Here is a 15,628-nt window from a genome sequence, read left to right on the forward strand (position 1 = left end):
TGGTTCCCTGCCAGTGTTCCTGGAGCCATCTGTGGAAAGTCCTTGAAAGGGAGAGGTTTAAACATTGATGGCTTATATTCTACCTTCAGTGAACTGTGAACGCCTCTGCATCTGAGAGTTGCCGTTAATCACTTGAAAACATGCTAAGAAACTTGGAATTTTGAATGTGCAATGATTGTTTGCATAAATGTACATATTTTGATAACAGTAGGAATTAAGTGTAGCAGCTTGAGAAAGCTGTTGATTTATCTATGAAGAGAGACCAGGACAAAAGTTCAAGTTAGCAGTGCCTTGAAGTTGTAAACATTTATGAAAATGACTGGGCAGCCCATCCAGATCTTGCTTCATAGCATTTTGAAATAATATCAGAGGGAAAGGCTTCCAAATTATTCCATTTAAGTATAATTTATGGCAATAAACCCAACAGTTTATTCTTCCTACAGGACGCAGGGAGTAAGCATGAAAGCTTAGGGGGGAATTCACATAGAAAGGACTTGAGTCTATTGAATAAGAAGATGGACGAACAATACTTAGGTGGTTCATGGTATTTAGAGCTGTAATGGTCATATGGTAACCAGTAGTTCCCTCTGGCCCTTTACATTTAATTTATTAAAATAATAATTAAAAACTTAGCTGCCTCCTCATGCCATCCACAGTGGAAGTGAACAGTAGCTACATATACTGGGTACAATGTTGATGAAGAAAAACGAAAAACATTTGTTATTTCAGAAAGTTCTCTGAGCTGGATTTGTTTTGAGTTACAGCATTAACCTGTAGAAAATGAACCATCTCTAATCCATTAGGAAGTAAGGGTCACCTGGGTCATTGACCCACTATGATAAGTCAGTAAGTAGACTCTACCTGTGGCAACAGCAAGGCAATTTCTATGGTTTAGACCCCAAATGCCCCCCATCCCCACCCCAGACTCAGTCACTAAAGGTTTGGTTGGTCTCCAGGCTGTGGTGTTTGTTACTGGAGCTCATGGAACCTCTAGGGGCAGGGTCGAAGAAAATTAAGTCATTAGGTCATGTTCTTGAAGGAGATGATGGGACCTGAACCTCTGACTCCCTCTGTGCTTCCTGGTGTCCAGGAGATGAACACTCTCCTCTACCACACATTCCTTCATGATGTGTGATGCTGCCACAGGCCCAAGGTGACCTGGACAGACTTAAACCTCTGAAACCATCAACTGAAACCAGACTTTCCTGCTTCCTTGGGTATGTTGTCCCCATTGAAGAAGCTGACTAACATAACCTGGATGTGTTCTGGGGGATTATTCCTTCTGGCATAGTTGCTAGCCCTTTTGGAGGGGGTGGATGGGAGGTTTGACATCCTTGTCTTTCATTTTCATATGGCATGCTCCCTTGACTCTAATATGAAGTTTATAGATTTGAGTGCTTCCCTTGTCTTCTGTATTTTGGTTTAATATGTTGTCACTTTCTTTAAGGGGTACATATCTGACCATAGGATTGGTCTCATGCTTTGAGGACCTCACCAGCAACCTTTAGGCACATGCCTTAGACTTTTTTCCTGCATGAAAGTGCCTTTGTAGATGTCCATGTCAGCCTCGCCCTGAGGATTTCTTTCACTGCAGATAAGGATGGCCAGCGTTGCTCTATGGTGTGAAATGGTTGTTATATAAATATATTTTAAAAAGACTCAGAAGAGAAGGGGCTGCCACAAGTTACATTCAAGTTCTCATATAAAAAGTAAAGCACATTGGAGGGGCTTAAATTAAGGAAGATTCTGGAAAATTCTGGAAACGCTGAATGGCTTGTAACATTTTTTGCCTGGGGGGAATTTTTAAAAATTTAAAAATTTATTTTTTATTATTAAATTATTAAAGTTTATTTAATAATTTAAAATTATTAAAATTACTAAAATGTAACTAGAGTTTTCCTGCCTTGCCCACAGTCAGGACAAATCTTTGTCACCCGCCAGTCCCACAGCCGCTCAGACCCAACCAAATAAACACAGAGACTTATATTGATTACAAACTGTATGGCCATGGCAGGCTTCTTGCTAACTGTTCTCATGGCTTAAATTAATCCATTTCCATAAATCTATACCTTGCCACGTGGCTCATGGCTTACTGGCATCTTCACATGCTTCTTGTTATGGTGGTGGCTGGTAGTGACTCCTTCTGCCTTCCTGTTCTTTCTTTTCTCCTCTCTGTTAGTCCCGCCTATACTTCCTGCCTAGCCACTGGCCAATCGGTGTTTTATTTTTGACCAATCAGAGTAATTTGACATACAGACCATCCCACAGCACCCCCCCCCCTTTTTTTAGAGGAAGGTTTTAATCTTAACATAGTAAAATTACATATAATTTGAGAATTTGGGCATAGCTTCTCTTACTACTTCCTGCTGGAGGGGGGCACTGTATCTTATGGGGACACAAAGAAAATTTTAGGATTATGGAGTAGTCCATGAGGCTGTATCGTCTGAGCCAGTTGCCTTGAAACGGTTCTGGTTGTTGGATCATCTGAGCCTTGGTGTCATTGGAGACCTTTCAGGGGTTCTTGGCTGGTCAAACCTGATGTATCTTAATCTGGAACAAATCCATAGCCTCTGGATTTCTGTAGAAACAAAAGCAGAGCCTCCTTTCCAAAGCAACATATCCTTACATCCAAATTTTGAAGTCAAGGTACCTTTAAAATATACATTTTGGCATAACTCAACAGCTTTTGCAATCAAATGTTTTTCTTCAGTTACGAATATCAAAGAGAACATAATCCAGATTCTCTGTGTGGTAGCCATCTTTATGTGGCTTATTTTTTATATTACTTTGAGCCTATTGCTTTAAACTTCAGCATTCTAAGACTGAAACTGCACTGTGGCTGCTGGCTCCACCCACTTCCGCTTTTAAAAACTCCCCCAGGCAAAAATTTTTGACAATTTCATGCACATGTACAATGCATTGTGATTATATTCAGCTCCCTCCCCCTTTACCCTTCTCCTTCTTCTTAGCTAGTCTCTTTCCTACTTCATGTCCTATTGTCTGTCTGTCTGTCTCTTCTCTGCCTTCTCCTTTTTCTGATCCTCTTCTTCCATCTCTACACTGAGTTTAATTACAGTTGCTTGTGTGTCTTGGGTAAAGAATTACTCATTGGTATTCAGGCAAGTACCAGTGGTTGCACCACTTAAGAAAATGGTGCCCCCTTCCCTCACACCTCTTTCCCTGTCAAAAGCTACTCTGTGAGGAGTGATGCCTCAGAGGTGCCTTTCCGATCTATGATGGAGCATTGTTGTTTTACTCAGAAAAGCTGGGTACTTACTGAATGGATCCCATCTTATCACTGGTAATTACCTTTCAAAGAGACTGTGTTTAGCACTGAGCCTGGTACAGACTTGTGGTCTGGATTTCTGGCTTCCAGAACTATGAGAGAACAGATTTCAGTTATTTTTAAACCATTAATTTTGTGATAATTTGCTATAGCAGCCAGAGAAAACTAATGTAGACTTTCTCTGGCATGTTCCCCAAGCCACTTGAAGAAATAGAAAATTATAACAGCAACTAACTATATTAGTAAAAATACAAATATACAACAGTACATAACATCTTTCCTTATGAGATATCCATTCACAGTTATGAAATGCTATGGGATAATGCTCTTGTACACTGTAAAGATGTCACATGAACTGGTTTAATAAAATGCTGATTGGCCAATAGCCAGTTGGGAAGTAGAGGTGGGGTGACCACACTAAGAGCATTGTGGAAAGAGGATGGTGGAGTCAGGAGTCACCAGTCAGACAAGAGGAAGCAAGATGAGAATGTCTTTTTGAGAAAAGGTACCAAGCCACATGGCTAAACATAGATAAGAATTATGGGTTAATTTAAGTGCAAGAGCTAATTAGCAAAATGCCTGAGCTATCAGCTGAGCATTTATAAGTAATACTAAACCTCTGAATCAATTATTTAAGAAGTGGCTGCTGGGTATTTGGGAACCGGCAGGCAGGAGAGAAACTTCCACCTACAATGAAATGTATTTTGTTATTTTTCTTTTAAATTTCTAGATTTTCTTCATTGAGTGTGACACTCTTGCTATTTTGATAATTACATATATTTTCTTGCCACTTTTCCTTAGATGTTTTAAATGCAGGGTTTAGTAGTCTTATATGACTTAATCCAACAATCTTTTTCTTTTAGCAGTTTCTCATTTGTGAGTCTTGCTATTGATATCTCTTCTAAGTCAATAAAGGAATTCAGCTATTATTTCCTTTACATCTAAGTCCTAAATCCACTTAGAGATTTCCTTTGATATGATGTATGAATTCAAAAATATTTTATTTTCACATGACTGTTCAGTTGTCCCTACTTTATATTGTCCTCCTCCTCTTTTTCCTCCTCCTCTTCCTCCTTTCTTCTTCTTCTGATGTTTTATCTCCATGTATGTAAGTGCACTGTGTGCAGGCAGTGCCTGAAGAGGTCAGAAGGGGGTACTGAATCCATCAAACTTGAATTATAGAGCTGTAAGCTGCCACATAGGTGCTGGGAATCAAACCTGGGTCCTCTGAAAGAGCTACAAGTGTTTTTAACCACCGAGCCATCCTGAAGCATCCCATGTTTTACAATCAGCTTAAATATTCTACTTCTGTGCTGTATTATCACAACAATGGTCTATGAAGTGTCTGGAAAATGGCGGTCATGACTTTCATCCAGAGTATCCTTGCATGTCTCAACCCCTGAACAAGGTAAGCTTCTGGTGCTCTGTAGCAGCCCCGTGGATACAGATGAGCTGAATCAATGTTCCCTTTTTAAAATTTGACTGAAGTGCCAAAGTTAAACTTAGGCTATTAAGTCTACTTTCAGCTCATGCTCTTCTGGGGGTGGTTGTTAAGATTTACCTCTTTAATAACACCAGGGAAGCAAGAGGACACTATAATGGAGAAAATTCTATGTACAGGATTTTTAGTAAAAATTAAATAAAAAATTGAGGGCTTTATTTTATTTTTATGTATTTATAGCCTATGTAGCTCTGGATAGAGTTTAGGTCCATTTATAGGACTATATAATATGTAGCAAAGTTGTAAACCATGGAAGAGGATGGGAAGAAACATGGCACAGAGCAAAGCTGGAGTCAGGGGCAGACTGCCGGTTAGGAGGCTCAGGTTTAGTCTCTCATCTGTCGTAAAACTTATTGAGTATTAATATACTTTGCAGTACAAGTGTTTTAAAAATTCTAACAATGGCACATATATATTTCATGGTCATTCTGTTGCAGGAATCTACTTAAGCTTTAATTTAATCTTTGTAACAAGTTGTTAAGATGGGTAGTTGTGCTACTCAGTTTTTTAGAACAGTTATTACTAATGTTGAGACAGGAAGACAAATTACTCAGAGGATTCTTTTAAAGGCAACACTGTGCTGTGTGATAAAGAGCCTTCTTGGGATCTAGATGGTGAAGACTGCAGTGGATATCACAGGGGTTATCTTTTGCATCACATCTATGGATCTGATGGCCCCAGGCCAAGCTCAGAATGATTCTATCAGGTCAATACCACAAAGAGCTATGCTGGCATAGCATCATTTGGGGTGGGTTTTAGAATAGAATATAAAATTTGCAAGCCTTTATAAAATTAAAACAAACAAACAAACAAGTTACAAGTTCTAATAGCAACTGGTGACTTGGGGACAGCTTCAAATTTTGCGTTAGGAAGCACAGCCAATGTGCTGCTTGTAAGTCAGGGAGCTTTTGACATGTAAGAATAACTGCTAACTCCCTCATCCTATAATGATAGTCCTCGGTGGATGAAGTGAGGTATGTCAGTCAGGTGGTGCTGTGCTGTGCTTTGGAAAGAAGCCCCTGAAAGGCATTGACTTTGCACCTCCTCCAAGTGCTTTTTCATGTTCATGTAAAGGCTGACATTTCTGATAGCTATTCTCCATTATCCAGTCATGGCCTGTGGCAAGAGACTTCCAAGGTCAGTAGCAGGGAAAAGAACAGTTTTGGTAGTGGAAACCTGCTCTCACATCTCTCAAATGGGAATGGAGAATGGGCATACCATTCCTGCTCATGTTCTGTGGCTAGGCATCCATCACATAAATACTCACTGAGCACTTCCCATCTAAGCCCCACAGAGAATATGGTCTTTCTGTTTCTACTGGGAATTTATCTCCTTCTACCCTTTCTCTTTTCTTTTTATTCCTTCAGGCCTTTTATCTCCTGAAACTCTATCTTCCTGGTACCAAATTACCCCTCCTCAGGCAGGTCAGTCTTTACAGTGAGTCTTCTCTGAGCTTAAGTGATGGAGTGGAAGAGAAGGAAAGAACAGAGAAGGCACATCCTCTTGACCATCACTTCTTGCTTACCTACCACTAGCTCTCCTTGTGTCTCACAGTCCAGACATGGCTGGAGGTTGCAAATGAGAAAGACAGTAAAGGGTAGAGAACTAACCCATCTTACTGCTCCTGGGGGATGTTTGCACTTTCTCCTCCACCGACAGCTTTCCCTCTTTATCAGTCGAGTTAGAAAACTGAGTCCATCAGCAGCAGACTTGGATCCCTACAAATGTATGTATACTGTAATGACATTTGCACTTTAAGGTCCACGATGAACACCAAAGACTGTAACGTGGCAGAGAGAGTGTATAATGCAGAAACAAAAGGGAGGGTGGCCATCAAGATGAGTGATTTGAAGCGTCAGTAAATAGAGAGCTCAGGCTTCTACTCATGTAAAGAGGTGGATCCCTCAGTGTACAGCTGGCTTCCTCAGGGCAGGACCGAGTTCTATGTTTGGGGTGTGAAGGTTTTATGGTTGGAATCTGTAATCTCTCCAAAGGCCATGTGTCCAAGGCCTAGTTGGCAGCCTGTGAATGCTATTGGTGACTGATGCAACCTCCGAGCACTGGGGTCTTGTAGCATGAATCTTAAAAAGTTCTTATTAATAAAATCAAACCCGAGGCCAGTTGTTGGGATGAATGCTGGAAGATCAGAGAAGCAGAACAAGCCACAGCCACCTCACCTCACCAATTCCTCAGCTGATCCTGTTTCCTCAGACCGGAAGCCTCTGAGTCCTCATCCATTATGTGTCTCAGCTGAACTGCTGCTCAGAAGCCTAAAAGCTTAACCAGCCAAATGCTGCTAGTTCCTGATCTTCATGCCTTATATATCTTTCTGCTTTCTGCCACCACTCCCTGGGATTAAAGGCTCACTTTTTGGGATTAAAGGCTGTTTCCAATGTGGCCTTGAACTCACAGAGATCCAGAGGGATTTCTGCCTCTGGAATGCTAGGATTAAAGGTGTGAGTGCCACCATTTTCTAGCCTCTGTATCTAGTGGCTGTTCTGTTCTTTGATCCTAGATAAGTTTATTAGGGTGCACAATATTTTGGGGACCACAATACCACCACAGGGTCTAATGGGAGGAAGTAGGTCATTGAGGTAATTGAGAAGTATTTAGTACTCTGACCCTCCTTCCTTCCTCTTTGTATACTTCCAGCTGGACATGTTGAGCAGCTTTTAAAAATAATATTTATCATTGTTATTTTTTTCAGTCACTCCTACCTGCTGTGATATACTACTTCACTACAGGCCCAGAAACAGTGAACCTATCACCATGGAACCTCTGAAGCCATGAGCCCAAATAAATATTTCATTCCTTAAGTTGTTTTCCTCAGGTGTTTTGTCACAGCCATAGAAAGCTGACTAACATGGAAGGTAAACAAACAAACAAACAAACAAACAAACAAACAAACAACAAATGTAAGAGAGGGGATGCAGAAGTTAGAATTCCCATCACTCCATCTCTAGTATCTCTCCCACCCCTTTCCTAAACATTGACTGTCTCATACCTTGTGATATGAATTCCAATCCCATTCTTCACAGCCTTTACTTAACTTCTTTCTTTAGCCCTCTGGTGCCAGCATGGAGTAGAGGTGTAGAGTATCCTTAATTTGGGTCTGTGGCTGCAGAGGTATGTCTGTATAGATGGTACCCCAAATTGATATTAGTTTATAATCTCGTGTTTTTATAGAAACATAATAGAGTTGGAAAATACTGTGCTTCTATGTGCTGAGTACATGTTAGGTACCTCATATGCAAATACACTTGTGTGGTGTGGTTTGGAGGGTTAATCCTCTCCTCTCACTATTTACATGGAAGGGATGACACAAGGCATGATAAAATCTCAGATCAGCTGTTGACCTAAATGATCACTGAGACTCTTTCTACCCCAGAGCTTTTACGATCCTGTTGGAATATTTGCTCTACATTTTAAACAGATGACTCCAAAATGATATCTTTGAGCAAGGAATTGCCTGTGATGTGGCAGACACTGACTCCTTTCATCTGTCTTCATTCTGAAAATTTCATCTCTAATTCATTCTCTCATCTTCCCCACTCTTTCTGCATATTAACATAGGAGGCTCTCGTAATGTCACATTGCTGGCTTTTTCCATTATACGTAGTTAATGAGTATTCATTCCTTATTTCATGAGGCTAAATAAATATAGATAACTCCAACAGGGCAGAATGTACTGCTCAATGGTTGACAAGGGAATGTTTTATTAATTTGCTTTTAAATCATTGCAATCATGTCCATTCGAATGTCTGATTCTTTTCTCCCAGTAAAATGGGAAGTGGTGGTTAAATTTTTTTTTATGTCTCTTGTAAATAAACGGCAACATCCTAATGGATGTGCAGCCAGAATTAATCTCAAATGGAAGTCATCAGTGACATACAAAGAAGATGATGCAAGTTTCCCATAGCATTTTGTCAGGAAGTACATTTTCGTGAAGACAGTTTACATTGGCATTCAATTGCTCTTGTGCTCTCTGCCACAGATTTTGATTCTTAAAAAAAAAAAAAAAAAGGAAAAACAAAACCACTTTGTATGGCACTTGGGCTTAATATTGTCAGATAGGATGAGGCTTGCAGAAGCCATTGAAGGCACCTCCTGCTTCCTCCCAGGTACATACGAATTCATCTTGCAATTTCATCCACTCAAGGGCACGAGCTTCTAAATCTCCTCTGGTAACTAATTTGACTATCTGACAACACTTTCTGTCGTAATGTTTTCTCTTACAGACAGTGGAACCGAGCCGCTTCCTGTCTTTGTTTTCAAACCTCTAGGAACCAGGTGAACAATCCGTTACAGTTCTTTGTAAAACCATTAGCTTTTTACCAAACTCATCAAACCAAGGGTGCCTTTGTTCTTTTTGTTTGCAATCACTGTCTTTAAAAGGATCCCCTCTCACTTTTCAGATTTTTTTTTCAACCAGGGCCAAATTTATTATTCCACATACTTAGAAAAATATTTTCTTTTTTTTGCAAAGAGACGAATGCAAAATAACATGCACTTGAGAACATTCCTGGAGAATATTAATGGCTGTGATTACAGAGAGGATGAGGAATTGGTCCAGGGCACAAGCAAATAAGAGGAAAAGGGACCAAAGGAGCTAACTGAGCAATCAAATATATCTTAAGATTCATGCCATTCAGATATTATAGGACTTATGTTAAAAGTGGATTTTGTATAAAAATGAAAGCCACTTTGACTCTGGGCAAAGAGAAGTGTGTGGAGGCAAAAAGCCATACTGCCTACAGCCTGTGGATGAATGACCTATCTCTTCGATATGCTGAAAGAGGTGCAGGTGCAAGTAGGCTCCCAAGATTCCTTGTAATGAGCTGAATTTATGGTACTGAGCAAGAGTAGGACAGTTATTAGTAAGTAACAGAGATGGTGGGGTAATGACCTGATCGCTGGCCTATAATCAATCAGAGGTTGATTTCTGTGTACAGTTCTCCTGGGAGATTATTAGAAGCGAGACACAGCCAAGGCCAGCCACTGACTCACTGGGGGCCCATTAGTGGCTTGCAGGGGGCAGGTATTCTATCCCTGTACACAGAGAAATTCTGTTTACTGGAAAAGCAAAGAGAAATGACTGAGAGATCTTTGTCTTTTTCTTGTGGTCTGTCTTCTCAACCCAATACATCTCTGAAGCAAACCTCGTTTAACTGTAGATAACTGGTGAGAAACTAATAGATGGTATAGGATTCATTTATCAAAGGTTTTGATGGTAATGTATGTCACCAAATGCATAAGTAGATCCCTACTTATGTATTAAATATATTTTCAAAGAGGCTCAAAATATGGAGAACTCTGACTTAGGTGTTACGTGTAGGCGCGCACCGATCATTTGCCAATGTGTTAAGGAATATTTAAAATGTGATTTTTTTCCTTCCTGGCCCTGCAGCCTCAGCATTTAATACATTTTACTACCTCATACTTGTGATTTCTTGGTTGTGTTTTCATGTAAAGTTTCTTGTCATAGTTAGGGTTTCTAATGGCTGTGAAGAAACACCATGGCCACTGCAACTTTTATAAAGAAAAACATTTAATTGGAGCTGGCTTACAGCTCTCAGGTTAAGTCCATTGTCATCATGGCAGGAAACATGGTGGCATGCAGGCAGACATGGTACTGGAGAGTAGCTACGAGTTCTTTCTACACCTGGATCAGCAGGCAGCAGGAACAGAGAGAGGTGACCCTGGGCTTGGCTTGAGCATTTGAAGACTCAAAGCCCACCCCCATCGATATACTTCTTCTAACAAGGCCATACCTCTTCATCAAGGCCATACCTCCTAAGAGTGCCAGTCCTATGAGTGTATGGGAACTATTTTTATTCAACCCACCACAGTTCTGTATCCAGTAGGAGGACAACTGAAGGCTAACTTCTTTTTATGGAAATACTTATTTTACTTTTAATTACATCTATGTCCATGCATGTGTGTATGTGGACATGTGCATGTGAGTGTGAGTGCCTGAGGAGGCCAGGAGAGGATGTCAGATCATCTGGGGTTGGAGTTATAGGTGGTTGTGATTTACTGAATATGGGTGCAGAGAGATGAACTTAGGTCTTCTGCAAAAGCTGCAAGTCCTCTTAAATTTTGAGCCGCCTCTCCAGCATGAGGCAAAGTTTATAAATGCTGTTTTCTTTCGTGAAGTAAGTCACTTGGTTTCATTATGCTCAATAGAAGTAGCCTGGGCATTTTTAGTGTTGGAATTCCTATCGTCTTTACTCACTTTATAGTGTAGCAATGCTATGATATGGGATTCAAGTTGCTTTAACCAGCTCAGCAGCTTGGATCAGGTCGTGTTGTTGGAAGAACTGACCTGCCCATGAGAGCACACAATGTGCTATATGTGTTCCCTCTGACTAGCAGAGGCAGGAGAGAACCAATTTGTCCTATGAAAGCTGATTTAGTGGGATCAGTACATACACACAAAACAAAGCTTATGACAAAGTCCCGGGGGTAAAAGACCGAGTCCTTAACTGTAGAGAAAGTAGGTTAGTCAGGGCTCACCATGAAAACAAAATAAACCAAGTCAAACCAATGGGACAAAATATCCACAGCTTCCAGAAAGCAGCCCTTTCTCCTCCTCATTGGGGGATTTGTAACTCAGAGGTATTCTTAATTCTTTTATTATCTGGTACTTGGCTGCACCTCCCTCCCCTTCCTTTCCCACAGTTAAGCACAAATGACAACCCATCACCCCTTTCTGTCAGAGGACGACACCCCCCTTCAAGGTTATTTGCGAGAGAAGTCACTGCTGCTAAGTTGTCTACCTTGTCTTTCCGGAAGGGGTGCAGGAGGCATGGAGACGCAGTGAAGAATGGCCAGATTTAGAACAACACTCTGGGGCCAAGGGTTTCATTTGTTTAACTTCATGCATGACAGGGCTTGGAACTATTTCTGTGCATAATCCTTGTTTAATTTTTTATGTCTTCCATGCACATCCTAACTGTTCCTTTTCAGTGTAAGAATGTAATCCCACCACACACAAGAAAACCCCAACAACTATGAGGTAATGCACTTGCTAATGAGTTACATTCACTCGTTCCGTACAATATTCTATACTGTGAAATATTACATTGTACTTGATAGAATTGTACAGTGCTGTTAATTTAAAAAATGCAAAAATAAAATTCTTCTTTGAAAGGTCTGTATGCTGAGGACGATGAACTGGAAGCCTGAAGACAGGCTGTCCCGGCTGATGTAGCTGAGCTGCATGTCTGGATTGTTTGGGGGAGGAGATCACAGTGTATCCTCATTAATTCGGTCTGCAGTTACTTGCCAGGAAATCTCACACACATTGGATGGGACAAGCAAGCTGCTCTGACCACAGTGTGGCAAGGTGGCTGTAATTAGTGATGGCATGCTACATTTTTGAATAATGTCAAGAGAGTGGCTGAGCCTATACAAAGACTCTCGAACCCACCATATCTTTGTTACACCAGGCTGCTGTTGTGCTGTGGGCGTTAAGTTGGTACTCAAGTGCAAGAAGTGGGAGAGAAGGAGAAAGAGCCTTTCAAGACAGTATGCAAGGGGAAAGGAAAACCACAGGTGATTCCTCCTCTGTGAGGCTGTCTGCTTTCATCAGGGACGATACATCTCTCCAAAGCCTCTTTTAGCCGCTGCAGTGACATGTCTTGATCTGTCTGCCAACTTCACAGGAGAGACCTGAGCAAGAAGTGCGTGAACAGAGTGGGGTGTTTGTTAATTACTGTGACTTGATCACTCTGCGGTGGACACCTGCATCAGGGCACCATCTTGTGCCCTGTCCATATGCAGTATGCCCCAGGGTGCATTTGACTGTTGACTTCTAACTGATGTGTGGAAATGATGCGCTGATGGCCAAAACTTCATCTTCAAACTTTGACTTCTGAGCTTTTCCTAGCAGTGCGCAGTGTGATGTTTGTGGAGGTGGGTAGTGAGGGCAAGCTTCTACTCCTAGTCAGCTATGTGACCATGGAGAAAAGAAGCCAGTACCAAAGAGGTGGTTTCAGCCTTGAAGTGATTTCACTGTTTTTCAACTAGCTGATGGTGTGGAGGTGATGTGCCACCCTTTAAACTACAGTAACCATATGCTAATGGTAAGCACAGAGACCTAATAAATAAAAAAAACCCTTTTGTGTAGTATACAATAATGTACATGAGATAGTCAGCATTTTTATGTTCTAAATAGCCTCTATGTTAGGTGGTTTCCTGACCGCAGACTTGTGTGTGGTCTGCACAGAAACTGAACTGGACTGTGATGTTTGACAGATTAGGTGTGTTAAATACATCTTTGACTTAAGAAGTCTTCAACTTGCGATGGGTGTTTTGGGCATAACTGTTGTATGTAAGTTGTGCAATACGTATATGCAGCTGCTGTTTGTCAGTGAAGTCAAACTGGAGTTAGAAGTTGTGTTGTATTGAAATGTCAGCTAATTTAAAAACAATCAGTCAGTCAAACAAAAGAACCATGGCCAGCCTTATCAATTGCACCTCTCTGCAAACATCCCAAGAGGGCAGAGCTGGAAGTATGTGAACGGAGTACGGGGTCACCACACTGTGACTGGATCAGTCTGTAGTGGACGCTTGCGTCATGTCCTGTAAATGTATGTACAGCGTGTCTCTGACGTTTGATGGTTGAGCTTCTAAGAGTTCACAGAAGGATACTGTGAGCCTTGCCGCTCTACCCTCCTGCTTTCTGCTGGTCAGGGCAGCTTGCAGCTCCTGCTAGTGTGGATTGCAATTGCTACAGCTGTTCTATGACAAGGAACTGGCCTCCATGGCCTCTCCATCCCACTGTATTGTCCCAGACACATCTTGACAATGTTTCTTGAGCACTGATGCTTGGGGACTTCCCTGATGCCACTATGTCAAGAGATGTTACCAGGTTTCCATTTGGAGCTCCCAGGTTCTACCTAGAAGTTTCAGGGAGAAGGCTAACCCATGACTTTGACTGATGAGGGAGCAGAGATTTTTTAAAGCCTCTCTGGACACAACTGAGAGATCAGCAGGCATTATGTTAGCTGTTGAGCAAGAGCGAGTTTGGCCATGTCCCAGTGTTGACCATATTTCTTTCCCAGCATTCACTGCTTGGATTCTTCCTGTCTTCTTGGGACTATCTTTCTCAACAACATAGCAGCACCTGAACTCTTGTCCCAGGCTGTGTTTAATAGAGTCTGATTCCATGAATGATGTTTGGCTACTGACATCTTTTAGATCTCACACCTTCTGTATATGAGCAGGGACATTCCAGTCCTACCCTCTGTCCACCATAAAAACCACAAGCTGGTCTTTTCTGTCTCTCTTTAGCTTTTTTCACCAGGAGATGCACCATTCTCCCCAGAAGGTCTCATTATGTGAGCAATAAACACACACATCCCCTCTTGATATGTGTGTGTGTGCATGTTGCCAGAAGTCTCTGTGTCAGAACTAAGTTTTGGATGGCATCCATTCTACTACTACTGAGTGTCTGCAGCACTATGGCACCAGACAGTGTCTGCTCTTTGGGACTGGGCCTGTTGCCACCACAGGAAGCCATCAGCACTCATTTAATGAAGATGAAGTGGGAAGAATGGCCACTGCCAATGGCAAGGCCCCAACGTACAGAGCAGGTGGCCCAAACCCTGGAGATAACATTTAGTGTAGACCTTGTCTACACAGATCCCTAAAGGCTAGAGGAGGAAATGCTTTAGGGATTTCATGGAGTGAATTGAAAAGATGAGGGGATGGATGGCCAGTCAATCTCCAAATAGAATTTAAACAGACTTAGGGCTGGCCTCTGCTTCTTTGTCTTAGAACAAAGACTGCCTAGGTGTTGTCTCTTATAAGCCATATGTTGCATGGGGTTCTTCTAGCATCTTGTCCTTGAAGGCTGCCCCAATAGGCAACAAGATCTCAATAGAGAGAGCTTTAGGTATGGGTGCGTGCCTGGGGCTGAAGAGAGTGTCACAAAGCTAGCCAGGATAAGGTGTACTCACCAAGTGTCTTAGTCACTTTGGGCTATTATCAGAGACTGTTACAGACTAGGAGGGAATAAACAATATAACTTTATGTTCTACCACTTCTGAAGGCTGAGAACCCAGAGCTGGGTGCTAATGAGATTGTCCTTTCCATCCACAGAAGATACCTATTTTTCTCCCCGTATAGGGCTGGTCTTTGCTGTGTGTGCAAGAAGGGGAGTGGTGTTGGTGTCTTTGTAGAAGGGCAGGGATCACATTCCACCATCATGATCATAGCTGACACTAAGGACTTCCTGAAGATTCATCTCGAAATAATATCATATTGAGGGTTAGGATTTCCATCTAGGAAATTCCGAGGTGACAAAGGAGTCTGCAGCACCCAGCCAGAGAAAACACACAGAGATCCCCACAGGGAGTACGTCCCCAGAATCCACACAGGCACTCAGGACAGACTACAGACCAGAATCCACACAGGCACTCAGGACAGACTACAGACCAGGCTTTTGTGCCTCCATTACTCTCCTGGAATTCAACTGTGGAGGGTTTAGAAACTGAAGCCAGTGAGACGGAAAGAATTTAAAATGCCACGCATGGGTAGAGAAAATACTCCCTTCTTCCAGCCAGCAGCTTCCTGCTGGATCCTGGTCCTGCTAGGCTGAAGTTCCAACCAGCATAGAACAGAATTTGATATTCCCAGAAAACATCAAGATCCTAAAACTCTTATCTTAGAGGAGGGGATGAAATGGCTTCACTGAATACATTCTAAAAGACAGTGAGAATGAACTGTAAAATTAAATGGGGTAAGATAACGCTCATTCAACCTAACCATTAGGTCTATTTTCCCATTCAATCAAGTATTAATGGGAAACTTTAATTTTCCCAGAGTATTTTTTG

This window comes from Peromyscus maniculatus, chromosome 12, assembly GCF_049852395.1.
Source record: "Peromyscus maniculatus bairdii isolate BWxNUB_F1_BW_parent chromosome 12, HU_Pman_BW_mat_3.1, whole genome shotgun sequence".
In the NCBI taxonomy this organism is placed as follows: domain Eukaryota; kingdom Metazoa; phylum Chordata; class Mammalia; order Rodentia; family Cricetidae; genus Peromyscus; species Peromyscus maniculatus.